Source organism: Mauremys reevesii, linkage group 12 (assembly GCF_016161935.1).
Source record: "Mauremys reevesii isolate NIE-2019 linkage group 12, ASM1616193v1, whole genome shotgun sequence".
Classification (NCBI taxonomy): Eukaryota; Metazoa; Chordata; order Testudines; family Geoemydidae; genus Mauremys; species Mauremys reevesii.
The window spans coordinates 46,400,208-46,412,068 of record NC_052634.1 but is presented as its reverse complement, the minus strand read 5'-3'; the positions used below and the strand labels follow the sequence as shown (position 1 = coordinate 46,412,068).

The 11,861-nt window shown below is 56.3% G+C and overlaps 2 non-coding genes across 2 annotated transcripts; both read right to left on the bottom strand.

Annotated features, from left to right (window-relative positions):
- Positions 1 to 73, bottom strand: TRNAR-UCG. The gene has a single exon. It is a non-coding gene; the product is annotated as a tRNA-Arg (tRNA).
- An 11,706-nt stretch (positions 74 to 11,779) lies between these two features.
- Positions 11,780 to 11,861, bottom strand: TRNAS-UGA. The gene has a single exon. It is a non-coding gene; the product is annotated as a tRNA-Ser (tRNA).

Sequence of the window (11,861 nt, the reverse complement as noted above, 5' to 3'; positions counted from 1 at the left end):
CAACCACGAAGGGACTTGAACCCTCAATCGCCTGATCCGAAGTCAGACGCCTTATCCATTAGGCCACGTGGTCACAAGAACAAAACCTTTCCAGGCACTTATTTGGAAAAGGCAGACACTGTGTTTCTCAGGTCCTCTGCTGAGTGGGGCCGAGACTCTGGGCACAAGAAGTCGAGTTCCCAGCGAGATGTGAGACAATTCTCTTGAGCCAGGTACAGGACTTTGGCAGGAAGGCTCAGGCATGAGGGATTGGGGTGCAGCAGACAGACCAGCTATCTAGGTGCTTAGATTTGGTCTCACTGAGGAGAAGGAGGAATCCTGCTGACAGGCAGTGGCTGTGGAGAAAAAGTGGGATGTCCAGGCTGCTCAGGTCTCCTTCTTCCAGCTCCTCATCTGGCTGAGCTTCTCCAACGGCCTGGACAAGTCCTCTGCATGCTCAGCAAATAGCCCAAGAGCCATTGCTGCCCAAACCTGTGCTGGGGGGTGAGCGTCTGTCTTCCCTGTCCCATCTGCGCTAGAGCAGACCACTAGATTGAGAGAGACAGTCAACAACTATTAAGGCTAAGATTATATAAAGGGGGTCACAGAATCTGTGACTGTCAGAGATCTCAGTGACATTTTCCGCCTCAGCCCTGGGGCAGCAAGACTGGAGCTGTCGGCCGGTGGGGGCCCCACAGCTATTAGCCACCAGTGTCGGAAGGGGCTCCCACAGGCCCATGCCACCACAGATGGACCCCACAGCTCTCAGCTACTGTGAGTGGATCCCAGAGCTCCCAGGTACCACATGTGACAGGGGGACCCTGGAGCTCCCAGTCGGGTGACTGCGTTATAAGTCCGGTCAGCGATGCTGCGGGGCTCAGGCAGGCTGGTCCCTACGTGTCCTAGGGCACCGCACTGCGCCCTGGAAGTGGCCAGTAGGTCCCCCCTGCTGCACCGCTGACCAGGAGCCGCCCGAGGTAAGTCTGCACCCCAACCCCCTGCCCCAGCCCTGAACCCCCCCAGACCCAGAGCCCCCTCTTGCACCCCAGAGCCCTCACCCCTCTGCACTTCAACCTCCTGCCCCAGCCCAGAGCTTCCTCCCACACCTGGAACCCCTCATCCCTGCCCCCACCCCAGAGCCATCACCCCGTCCTGGACCCCAACCCCCAGCCGCAACCCACAGCCCCCTCCTGCACTCTGAATCCCTCGGCCCCACCCTGCAGGCTGGAGCCCCCTCCTCCACCCCAAACCCCTCATCTCCCCACAGCTCCCGCAGGCAGACCCTGGGGCTCCCAGCAGCCATGGGTGGCCGGGGAGCCCCCACAGCCCCACCCCACTGCCTATGGACCCTGCAGCTCCTACGAGCGGACGCCAGAGCTCCCAGCTGCTGCGGATGGACCCAGGATTTCCCAACAGGCCTTGATGGCGGGAGGACCCCGCAGCCCCACGTCGTTGCTCACAGACCCTGCAGCTCCGAAGCCCCGGGAGCTCCCGGCTGCCCCGGGCAGGAGAGGAGCCCCCGGCGCTCAGACACCGCAGGCAGAGCCCGGAGCTCCCAGTCACCGGGGGGGGGGGGTGAGGAGAAGCCGCAGCCCCGGGAGCTCCCGGCCGCCCCGGGCAGGAGAGGAGCCCCCGGCGCTCAGACACCGCAGGCGGAGCCGGGAGCTCCCAGTCACCGGGGTGAGGAGGAGCCGCAGCCCCGGGAGCTCCCGGCCGCCCGGGCAGGAGAGGAGCCCCGGCGCTCAGACACCGCAGGCAGAGCCCGGAGCTCCCAGTCACCGGGGTGAGGAGGAGCTGCAGCCCCGGAGCTCCCGGCCGCCCGGGCAGGAGAGGAGCCCCGGCGCTCAGACACCGCAGGCAGAGCCCGGAGCTCGCAGTCACGGGGTGAGGAGGAGCCGCAGCCCCGGAGCTCCCGGCCGCCCGGGCAGGAGAGGAGCCCCGGCGCTCAGACACCGCAGGCAGAGCCGGGAGCTCCCAGTCACCGGGCGGGGTGAGGAGAAGCCGCAGCCCCGGGAGCTCCCGGCCGCCCGGGCAGGAGAGGAGCCCCGGCGCTCAGACACCGCAGGCAGAGCCGGGAGCTCCCAGTCACCGGGCGGGGTGAGGAGGAGCCGCAGCCCCGGGAGCTCCCGGCCGCCCCGGGCAGGAGGAGCCCCGGCGCTCAGACACCGCAGGAAGAGCCCGGAGCTCCCAGTCACCGGGGTGAGGAGAAGCCGCAGCCCGGGAGCTCCCGGCCGCCCCGGGCAGGAGAGGAGCCCCCGGCGCTCAGACACCGCAGGCAGAGCCCGGAGCTCCCAGTCACCGGGGGCGGGGGCGGGTGAGGAGAAGCCGCAGCCCCGGGAGCTCCCGGCCGCCCCGGGCAGGAGAGGAGCCCCCGGCGCTCAGACACCGCAGGCGGAGCCCGGAGCTCCCAGTCACCGGGGTGAGGAGGAGCCGCAGCCCCGGGAGCTCCCAGCCGCCCCGGGCAGGAGAGGAGCCCCGGCGCTCAGACACCGCAGGCAGAGCCCGGAGCTCCCAGTCACGGGGTGAGGAGGAGCCGCAGCCCCCGGCCAGGGCGGGCGCCCCCGCCGCGCCCCGCCGCCGCGGGCGGGCGGCCGCCCGGGCCCCCCCCTGCCATCCGGCCCCCGCGGCCGCCCCGGGCAGGACCCGTCACCCCGCGACCGGCAGGAAACAGCCGCGCGCGGAAGCGCCTCGCGCCCTGTGACCCCCCCGGTGCTGCGGCTTCTCGCCAGGCGGGAGGCGGCGCCGCTGCTGCGGTCTCGGTCCCTCCGCCCGGCAGCGGGACCCGCCCCGCGCGGCCTCGCGCCGCTTCTCGCGGGCGGCGCTGAGCTCTGAGCGCACAAGGCCCTGGCGGCTCCGCCCCGCATCGCTGTCAGACAACGTCACCAATGGGAGATGAGCCTGTCATAACCGTCAGTTGGGGAGGGCCCAATGGGAGACCAGCTTTCAGAGACCCGCCCCGCACGAGGGCCAATGGGAGATCAGCTGTCAGAAAACACTAGGCAGGCCAGCACCAGCCAATCAGGAACCGCCCCTCATCTCAAGGACCCAGACAGCCCCGCCCCCACCTGTCCTATGCCCCCCAGCAGCAGCCAGCGCTGGGGGGCTTGTGTCACACCTCACAGCAACCCCCAAAGCAGAGTCTCAATTCCCCTCCCCCACCGTTGCTCTGCATTAGATAACAAGAACCCAGCCCAGACACCAAAAAAGAAAGAGAGAGAGATTTTCTACCTTCCACAACGGTCCCCGCAGCCCCCTCCCCATGTCTGGCCACATGCTCCCAGCTCAGGGTGACCACACACACACCCCCCCCTCCGTCGGGGCAGGCTCTGCTCAGCCCGGCTCCCCACAGCCTGCACTAAACATGTGGGGCCCAACCCCAAAATTTACTCCTATTTTACCCCAATGGCCCCAAACTGCCGCTTTTAATATGCAAATAAGGTGCTGCCACACTCAGGCCACGCCCCAGCTCTCCAGTGGAGCCACCCGGCAGAGAACCAGGTGATATTTAAATTAGCCAGGACGTCGCTCAGTCATTGCCCTCTGCTCCCAGCAGGTGGCGCCGGAGAGCTCCGAGCTCGCTCACTTCCCTTTCTCGCGTCGGCTTCAGCCCCCGGGTTACAAACGCACCAACCGGGGAGCAGGAGTGCGGGGCTGCTCCAGGGTGACCAGATGTCCCATGTTTCAAGGGACAGGCCGGTTTGGCTGGACTTTTTCTTATATAGGGGCCTATTACCCCCCACCCCCATCTTGTTTTCCACAGTTTCTTCAATGTCACCCTATGGGGCTGCTCTGCGGGGACGGACTCGCACACTTGGGATGTTAGTGCAAAAAACTCCCCCTGGGCTGAGTAAAGGGCAGAGACCCGCCCTTAGCCTGCCCTGAGTGGGGGTCACCCAAACCGACCCTCACTCGCCAGGCAGGTGTCACCCTGCTGCCTGGGGAAAAGGCAACACGCCCCCACTCCCCAGCTCTGTGTGGGCAGAGAGCCAATGAGAACTTCTATTAAAAGGGGAAGAGAATCAAGCCTGAGTTTGGGAAAACCCCACAACCACATTCAAATCTACACTCATCAGCAACCCCCTCACCCCAGAGTACACTGGGCAGTGCTGTGCCTCAGTTTCTCACCTTGCGGTGTGACAGGCCAATCTAATGTTCCTTTAACAGACCCCTCCGCTCTCCTTCCCCCAACCCCCACTCCCCTTGGGCAGCAAAGCCCCAGGGGTGGGGGAGGGAAGGGAAGGCATTAAGAGAAACCTCAGCTTCTGCTGCTGACACTCCTTCAACTGGCTCTCGGTTTGCCCTGTTCACTCTGCGTCGCTGCCGCTCCACGGCATTGTCCGTCACCCTGCTGCTGAGAGCTCCTGTGTTGCCACTTCCCCTGCTGCCACCTGCCTGTCTCCTGCAGCCTCTGTGCGGCCACCTAGTGGGGGAACCTCACTACAAGTGCAGCCTGGGCAGCCTCTGTCATTGCAACACCATGGGCAGGGCGTGAACCGCCAGCTGGGGGAGACTAACGCCCTGCCCCGCCCCTTCCACCTGAGGCCCCGCCCCTTCTGCAAACACCCCTGTGCCCCGCGTACACCAGCCCTTAGATCCCTCTTGGTATTTCAATGCAGGCACTGACCTGTGAGAGGAAAACATCAGCTCACAAACACAGAGACTGAATTCCCCACATTTAATCTCGCTGCACTTTCCAGAAAGTCAGAACATTCATTTAATTCTTCCTAGGACAGAGAAAAAAATAAGTGACACTAAGTTTTTGGCTTAGTTAAATAAAATTACATGTTTAATTAACATAGTAAAAATATGTCCTGATTCCACTAAATAACACCATAACATGAAATAAGAAGAGACAAATCTTGTCAGTGACGACTAATTTCACAAATGATCTTCCCATTATTAATTTCCATGCCGCCCCCGTTGGAGGTCTGGGCACCTCCAGTGTCACTGCTCTGCATTCACCTTCCCCTTAGAATTGTTCTCGGACATTCCCAAATTTGGAAAATTGTGCAGTTCAGAATGTGAATAGTGACCTCATCTCCTTCCTGCACCTGCTCTACATTGCTCCACAGCAGCTTCTCCCCCTGCAGAGTCACCCCAGCACTGCAGTGCAGCCGCCCAGGGTTTTGCAAAAATTAATAATACAGAGTTTGGAGGAAAGTAAACATTTGTGAGTTGTGGAAATAGTAAAAGGCAACAGTTGTGGTGTTACAAGAAGGGCAGTTTTTGGTTTAATAATAAAACCTAGTTATATAAATGTAACTGTATGTGCAGCTCTGTGCACTCACGTTGGATGGAAGCTTAGTAATTAAATTATACAAGAGGGTCAGGTAAAGTGGCTGCTACCACCACTGTGTTTTGTCCCAAGAAGCCTTTACAGACTTTCTGAGGGGAAATGGGCCCTTTGCCCACAGAAATGGTCTATGGGGGATGGCTGCAGGCAGCAGGCGGAGAGATAATCTCATCAAAATGATTTGACTCCTGGGTAATGTAAGCAAAATCACTAAAGGAATGTCCGGGGTTTCTATTGGAATTTAACTTGGCTACCCCTGGCTGGCTCTGGCTGTACAAGATGGACGTGTAATTGGGGTTCAGTTGTGCAAAAAAAATTATTGCAGTGCAAGGGATGTTACACAAAACAAAATGTTGTGTGTAATTGTGTAAGGTTTTAAAACCTAAACTGAGACTTATGGTTTGTAATATAATGTTATGAAGGTTAAACTATGGAAGAAATGTGCATTTTCCCAGGACGTGTGCAGTGTATATTGGAGAAGGGGTAAAAGAAATGCAAACAAAACATGGTACTTAATTCAAACCCTATTAGGGCTCCAAAGGAAGCCACAATAGGTTGTGGTTTCTTTTTCAGATCTGTGTGTTTTGAAGCAGAAGATGAAAGTGGAAAGTAATCAGAACTCGGATGGAAGTTGATTGTGTCCCTTTTAAGACAGTCTCTGAGCTGCTGATGGCTTTGGATCCAAAAGCAAGCCCGAAAGCCGGTGTGAATGCAAATGACCTAGCTGATGGGGGAAGGAGAGAACTGCCCATCAGTGGCTGCACAAAGGAGCTGCAAATAATAAATACATCTGGTCAGCAAACAAGCTACTGGAAGACTCAGATTGTGCCCTCCAGGAAAGGGAGGTGAAAAAACAAGTCAAGCCTGAAAATAAGGGGGACAGGTTAACCCTAAGGAGTGTGTGGGTGTGTATACAGTGCTAAAGCTAAATCTAAAGCTGTCTCTCAGCTATTACCTGAGGATAAACTTAAAGCTTGGTGCAGCAGAGAAACTATTGCAAACTGGGTCTGTTGTACAAGAGGGGAAACTGAGGCACACCACCTCATGAATTTCATAAATGACCAGTGAGTGGGGTAATTCACTATCTAACTATAGAACAAAATAAGGACAGCCTGGAGGTAATTCTTCTGTTTTTCCTGCAATTAGCAAGGAAATTTGTAAAAGGAAGTGGTATTATTATTATTAAGCACTAATCTGTCCCCACTGGGGGTGTGTGTGGAAATTGTTTCTTTTGTTTTTCAGACACTCTACAAGCAAGCTGGTGCCAGCAAAAGACTAACCCAGAATACCATGAATCTATGTTTTGTGTTGTTTGTCTGTGGTGTTTGTCTTGTTGTTAGCATTGTTGTGTTTCAATGAACAGAAAACCTCATGACATGGATGGGGATGGCTTCAAAAGGCTGACCTGGGGGAAGATGTGTATGGAAATTCAAAATGCTCGACTAGGAGGCCAGCACCTGTGTAATAGCTACCGTGGTATCTGGAAGTGAATCGGCAGCTGAGGTGGGCCCCACAAGCCCTATGGGAATAATGAGAAGGGGATTTGCTCGCTGGGAATCAATGGAGGGGTGTGTAAAATGGTGTAAATCCAGAGAAGATGTTTGAATGTGCCCCTCCCTGATGGCCGTGGAGGAGCACACCCAATGGCCCATGGCAAGGGGTGGACAATTGCGTGTACTGTGTATGAGGTGTTTTGCTGGAAATGTACATATTACTGGGGGCACAATTACACCAGCCCCTAACCAAATTCCACACTACACGCTGCTCTCTGGGCTTTGGCACACAGATAGATCTGTGAATCTTACTGCTGTGAATAATCGAACCAGCGCATACAGCCTGATTCCACACCATGTGGTTAAGTTGGTTTTGACAATAACCCATTTCTCTGTGGACATTCAATGGACTTATGCTATGGACAAAAGCACGAAAACCTGCAGCGGCAGCGTATTGCAACTGCCAGCAACTGGACATGTTAAGGGCTTGACCCCGTCGAAGGAGGAGAGGAGGTGTTTCGGTGGTGGCCAGGATGTTGGACCATGCGGCTAGTGCTCAGGTCTCTCGGTGTTGCTGTGGATTGTTACAGCGGCTGGTGTATTGCTAAGTATACTTGTGTTACGTTGCCTATGAAAATAACCTAGAAGTAATGGAGTAAGCCCCTCCCCCCTGTACTAGACAACCTGGACCCAACCTTCCCAGGCCCACTATAGTGGGAAGTCTGGAACACTAATTGGAACAGGTGTGGCAGCCCCGTACGAGAGAAGGTGCAGGGCACTGCACTACGCACGGGGACAAATGGAATATCAACACCTTCCACCTTGAGGCCTGGCCCTATCAGGAAATGTGTCACCATATGTCCTATGTTTTGCTAAGGGATAGAATGGGAACAGGGACACAGGCAAGGCTCTGTGGCGTCAGGGCTGGGATGGGGACACTGAGGAAGGAAACTGGAATCATTGCTTGCTGGAAATTCAACCCAATAAACATCTAATTGTTTGCACCTTCGGACTCTGGGTATTGCTGCTCTGTGTGTATGCAAGACAGACCCAGTAATTGGAGGGTGAAGGGATAAACCCTCTAACACTAACTTACATCTAACACCCATTTGAACCCCTTCTTTTCACACTGCTGCTCATTCTCAGGGGCTGCTTTGTCTCTAGACAGATCCATTCACTGTCAGAACAGCCTTCCTCTTTCTGTCTGTTTCACTCACTGAAGTGTCAGAGTAAACACTCCCCTTCCTAGTCTCAGACAAGCACTAGTATTAACTGTTTGCTACTGATGGGTTTAGAAAGCATTTGTCAAGATGCCATTTCTGGGGGATTGTTCCCAAGATCCAGTATTTTGTGTTCAAACATCTCCCAGCTTCCTTGGTGAAAATAAGGCCAAGGTTTCCTTGCAATGTAGAGGGAGTTTTTCACCCCAGATGGGACTTGAACCCACAATCTCTGACTTAGAAAGCCATTGCCTTGTCCATTAGGCCACTGGGACCCTGTGAAAAAAGGGAAATTCCATCTCCTAAATGCATATTTCTCATATTAACTTGGAAGCCAAATACCCTCTTTCTGCACCTTACAGAAATGTCTGCATCCCCTGGCAGCGAGGCTACTGGGCAGGTCACTTACAGAGCTGAGCACCACCTTTCTGCCAGCCATCTTTAGAGAAGAAGGCTCTTTCCCCTGACAGCCACACACACAGCGCTGCCTAGCATCCCGAGAGCCTCCCTCGTGTTCTCCCGCAGCAGCCGCCTGCCTGTGTGGGTGGGAAAAGGGGACCAGGAAGCAGTGCGGCCTCATTACGGGACAGGAGGCCCTCACCACACCCAGGCCTGCCTCTTGCCTTCAGCCCAGGCAGCCAGAGGTGCCAGGGAGCTCCCTGGCAGGCCGCCGCCTCAGCCAGGAAATAAGGAAAAGGCGATGAATGAAGAAGTCAGGAAATAACAAGGAAATGAAGAGGTTTGTCGAATGGGTTTCTGCCCGATTTACCATCTTCTCAGCTACCGCTCAAAGTTAAAGACCTAAAGTCGACCTATCGGCATAAGTACAGATGGTTGGATCGGAATTAAAAGGAGCTGCTGTCGCAAGTGTTAGGTGCCTGCAAGCAGCATGCAGACTGTTTAAAACCGCCGCAATTAGAGGCTCAGATGAAACGTTTGCCCTAAATCAGAAACGACAATAGAAGGACCAGCAGAACGCCACTCTAGGTTCATGGCAGAGTAATGGAGGCTGTTAGAGGCAAAAAGTCATTCCTCAAAATTTGGAAATCAGATCCTAGTGAGGATAATAGGAAGGTGCACAAACTCTGGCCTGTTAAGTGTCAAAGTGTAACAAGTCAGGCCAAGAAAGAATCTGAGAAGCAACATGCTAAAGATACAAAAGCTAAGCATAAATCCGGTCAATGCGAGTCCTGGCCTGTCCCCGCAGAAAGGTGAACCCCCTCTGTGGCTGGAGTGAGCTCCTCTAAGCCGACCTCACCACAGACCTGTGACAGGTAGTGCTCATTGTAAAAATGTTTCTTCTGAAGGTTGGAAAAACGGGACCAGCGGTGCTCAGGCCGGCTGACACAATTAAAATCCCCCCCAACACCAAACATCATGCAGTCCAGAGGAAGGGAGCCTTTGATCTTCCCTCTCATGCCTTAACTGGGGACCATACACACTAATATAGCAGTAACCAGTGCCACAGAGCACAAAGCCCACCAGTAATGCCCTCCCTGGTTGGAGCTCCAGCCCCTTCTGTACTCGCACCGCCAACGTGAAGAACAAGACTCCAGCCCCATCGTTCTTCCCTGGCCAGGAGGCCCTTCCTCCAATCACCCTCTGCCCATTGATCTACCCTAAAGTCATGAATGTGCATTTCCTGAACACTCACCATGTCCAAGTCCAGCTGCTCCAAGGCACTGAACATCAAGCGCCTCCTCCTGGGCCCCCAAATCCCTGCCACCTTCCACAGGGTCACTTTTACAGATGCCCCTTCCCTGGTACTGCCCTCGCTCAGCTGCACAGAGGAGCTTCCATCCCCAATCCCTGCCTGTCACTGCCCAGCAGCCCTCTGGCACCATTCCTGAGGGTCACCCTGCCTCGCTCTCTTCCTGCCATGTTGGGAAAGACAGCTCCCATCTCTCCTTGTTAAAGGTCAGGTGGGCCAACTAGGGGCAGAAGCCCATTCTGTGTTTTCCTACTGCAGAGCCCAAGATCAGAGACTCACCTTCAGTGCCACCCACAGGGGAGGCAAGTGGGGCAATTTGTCCCAGGCCCCACAGGGGCCCCATGAGACTACAGCATTGCAACTTTTTTTTAATGGAAGGGGCCCCCAAAATTGCTTTGTTCCAGACCCACTAAATCCTCTATGGCAGCCCTGCTCATCTTCGGTGCAGACACCACTGTGCTCCCAGAGAACAAACTGCCCCTGCACAAAGAGGGATGAAAAGACCTGTTAAAGCCTGGGATTGAACAAGGAACCTTTAGATCTTCAGTCTAACGCTCTCCCAACTGAGCTACTTTGGCAGCTGCGTGTGAGCATTTTGGCCTGTTGCCTTTCTGCCCAGGAGGTTTTTGCAGCAGTTGCACACAAAAAGGATGTCATTGGGAGCGGCCCATGAAGACAAGACTCACTTTTGCCTGCCTTGCTCAGCTTGACTTGCTGCCTCACCACGTTCCTGCCCTAGTGCCTGGGTTGACCTGGTGGTGGAAGGGGACTGGGGGCCAGTGGTGCGGGGAGGAGGTTGAGCTGGACCCTGAGCTAGACTAGACCCTGGCGGTGAGAGTCTGGCCACCACTTGCCACCCCACCCTGTTGTCCTGGCTTCCCCCACTGGGCGTCATGTCGGGAGGGACATGGGGCTTCTGCCTCCCCTCCCCGATTTTCACACCGCAGAGGAGTGCGAACAGGAAAACGAACGGCTGCTCCACACCCCCACCGGAGGAACCCGGCGCCCTTAGCTGTGGGGAGTAAGAAGTGGCTGTTGGCTGACAGGGCCTGTCCCCGAGGAGCTGGAACAGCAGCTGCCGCCTCCCCCTTGGCTCCAGGCTGTGGGAAATGCTCATTGCCTGGCTGCATGGGCGGCTGCTGCTCCGTGCTCTGGAGAGCGTCTGTATTGCTCTGTCAACCCCCCGTCTTCACTGAGCCAGTCTGGTAAGGTCCCAAGTGCCCCCTCCGGCCTGGCAGCTGAGAGTCTGTGCAGACATCAGCCCCCCTGCCAGCCCCACAGGCAGCAGCAGCACCAGCCCCCCCAGCACCACAGGGGCACTCGATGCACTTCCTGTGGGGAAATGGCTCCTTGGCATCCAGCTGCTAGAGTGAGAGCCAGGAGAGAGCAGTGTCTGGCTCACCGTGGGGGAGAGAAGAGACCTGGTGAGTGCGGATCTCCCTCAGCCTCCCCCGCAAGGCTGGTCAGTTGTATTGTCAATGTGATAGTCGGTGCTTCCCTTCAGGGCCGGCCCTAGAGGGATCCGGAGTATGGGACAAATCCCCCCTTTCCTCCCCAGGCCCTGCCCCCACCCCTTCCCCCACACCCCCACCCCTTCCCGCCCTGCACCTTCCTACCCCATTCCTTTCCCTCTCCCACTCTCCCTGCTCCTCCCCCTCCCCTCCCAGTGCCTCCTGCACCCCACTGAACAGCTGATCACTGGCAAGTGTGAGGAGCTTGTCAGCAAGGCCTGTAGTGGGGGGGGGGAGGTGGCTGCCAGTGGGCGCTGAGCACCTTTTTTTCTCTCTGTTGGTTCTGCAGCCCCGTAGCTCCCATGGAGTCGCTGACTCAGCTCCTTTCGCACTCTAGAGAGAGGAGCAGAACCAGGGCTATGGCTTATCTATGGGGCACTAGGTGAGTGGCAGAGGCTTCAGGTGCTGAGAGTTTGCCCAACCCCTCAACAACACAGTGTGAGGGGGTATCCCAGGCATCTCGATGAAAGGAGCAGAACAGAATTTACTTGGGGTGGGGAGAGAATTGAGAGTGTCTCAGGGGGTTGTACAGAGGTATTGCCCGGGTGAGAGACTGGCTAAAACACAGGCCTCGCTGTGAGCAGGATTTGAACCTGCGCAGGGGAACCCTATTGGATTTCAAGTCCAACGCCTTAACCACTCGGCCATCACAGC